Consider the following 2,781-nt stretch of genomic DNA (forward strand, 5'->3'; position numbering starts at 1 on the left):
AATGCATAAACATCTAAGGAATATGGGGAAAACACTTAAATAAGGTGTTTGGGTGCCTCACAAACTCTCAGATGATCATCGTTACCAACGTGTGAACGTTACTTCGTCTCTTCTGGCGCGCAATGCGTTTGAATCGTTTTGGACAGAACTGTCATAGATGAGCCCCCCCCACCCGTCAGTGGCACAGCGGTATGTTTGCGGACTTAAAACGCTTGATTCCGGGTCTCGGGGTCTCGATACCTGTGGTGGGCAGAGCGCAGATAGCCCTCGTGTAACTTTGCAAGAAATTCAAAACAAACAATCGATAATTCCTCCCCACCCTTTCTCGGTGTATATTACGCCCTCTAATTATCTATGAAAAGTTATATTACTCATTGTTCTCTATATAGCGGAAAACTAAAATTTTAAGTAAGTTTTCACGAACCTCATACCAAATTTTCTAAGATTCATCTAAACTTATTTGAAAACCATTCGTAGAGCTAAGTATCCATGGGCATTTGAAGTGGCTTATCTTTCTCTATGTAGCAGAAAACTGAAAATTTGGCCCGTTTTACGCAACACAAAAATCAATTTTTCTAAGAATTAACCTCTTGATAAAAACGGTGAAAGTAATATTGGATTATTGGATCATTTTTCAATTCTATTTGTATAGTTTAGAGTTGCACAATGATGCTGCATAGTTGATATCTGAAGTGTCGTACACGTATAACTAATGAATAATTATTCTATATCACTATATATTCAATACTAGCTGGAGTACCTGTCTCCTGGACGGAAGTTATGTAAATTCATGATTAACGAAAGGTTATCTTAGGACACGAAAAGCTGCTTCCTTTATATGTAATTGTAAGAAAACGCTCAAAAAACCGCAAAACGCAAAACTGAAAATTTGTATGTATCTCCCCATAAATCCAATAAACCTCCATACCAAATTTGGTGAAGATATATCCACAGGAGGTGAGGTAATGGTAAAAAACATACAAACGCCCATAAAAACCTCAAAATACAAAACTGAAAATTTGCATGTTTCTTCCCACAGACCCATTAAACCTCCATACCAAAGTAGATCCATGGTGAATATCCATCTATAGGAAAACTGAAAATTTGTATTCACTCCCCCCCACATCATGGACCTAATGAACCTCCATACTAATTGTGATGATGATCCACCCACACCCTGCGAAGTAGTGACATGTACATACAACAGACAGTATTTTTATATTTATATAGATACCAGAAGAGGATAAAATACAAACATAGGAAAAGGTTACTGCTTATGTAGATGAGGGTAAGGATATAGATTTGGTGTATCTGGATTTTCAGAAAGTATTTGACAAGGTATCGCATAAAAGGCTTGTACATAAAATTATCTCTTCAAGTGTGGGAGATAAGTTAGCTGACTGGGTAGAAGAGTGGCTGGGTGAAAAAAAAAACAGTGTTGTTACAAATGGGGTTCAGTCGTACTGGATTAATGTCACACGTGGGATACCTCAGGGCTCAGTATTAGGACCTTAGCTCTTTTTGGTTTATACCAATGCCATAGATGGAGGAAGGGTCAATAACTTACTTAAATATGCTGATGATATTAAGATATTTGGTGTTGTTAGTTGTGAAGAGGATGCTACTGATTTACAAAAGGATTTAGATCACTTAATGAGTTGGGTATATAAAAGGCAGGCGGTTTTTAATTACAATAAATGCAATATAATACATGTAGGTCATCATAATATGAGTTATAAATATAATTTGGATAGAAATAACCTTAACAGTGTACTAACCTTAATACTGCCAAATTCTTTATGAAAATCCAGATATACCAAGTCTACACCCTTACACTCATCTGGATAAGCAGTAACCTTTTCAAAGAATGTCAAAAATCTTGTAAGGTAAGATTTTCCCTTAATGAAACCATGTGGACTATCCAATAAGATTCTAAACTTTGTTAAATGACTTTACAAAGCGTCTTTTATCAGACTTTCCAAAACTTTTCCCACAACTGATGTAAGACTAATAGGCCTATAATTACTGAGCTATAAAATAGTGTAACTGGTAATTATTGGCTTCAATGCTGTTATCATAATTAGTTAACTATTAAAGTTAACTTAAAGTTATAAAATGTTTCGAATAACGTGATATAACGAAGTGATTTGAAGGCATACAGATGGGTATTTAAGCACTTTCACCATAGCTTGTCAAAAGCCACAAGCTCTTCAAAATAAACGCGGTCAAAATGGACGCCGAACCGTGTCCTGATCTATTCAAAATAGATTTTTTTTTCTAGTGCCTCAGTATGTGTAATGTAGATCCTGATAAAACCGTAATATTGAGCAATATTTACTGACTGTAACTTGAAATAAAATAATAATTACTTATGTTGTTGTAAAATAATCAACGAAATATATCTCACAAAATATTACATTCAGCTTTCCGGAAAATCAATATAAATGAGGCTTATTTTTGTTTGCTCTACTGCTATAGTGTCGAACATATAGTAACTAGTAAACTTATTTTCTAGTATCGAAAAGATAAGTTCGAAAATTAAATTGGTTGACGTATTTGTTTTGAAGTGTCACGGAATTTTAATCAGGTGAACATATGACGGCCATGACAGTTTGTGGTAAATACGCCATGAATATATTATTTGCGTGTGGAATGGAAGATAAATATTTAATATATAGTGATAGAGAGTAATTATATATATATTGGTTACATGTATACAACACTTCAGGTATAAACAATGCAGCATTATTTTGTAACCCTAAACTGTATAAATAGAATTGA

Source organism: Limulus polyphemus, unplaced genomic scaffold (assembly GCF_000517525.1).
Source record: "Limulus polyphemus unplaced genomic scaffold, Limulus_polyphemus-2.1.2 Scaffold417, whole genome shotgun sequence".
NCBI classification, from domain to species: Eukaryota; Metazoa; Arthropoda; class Merostomata; order Xiphosura; family Limulidae; genus Limulus; species Limulus polyphemus.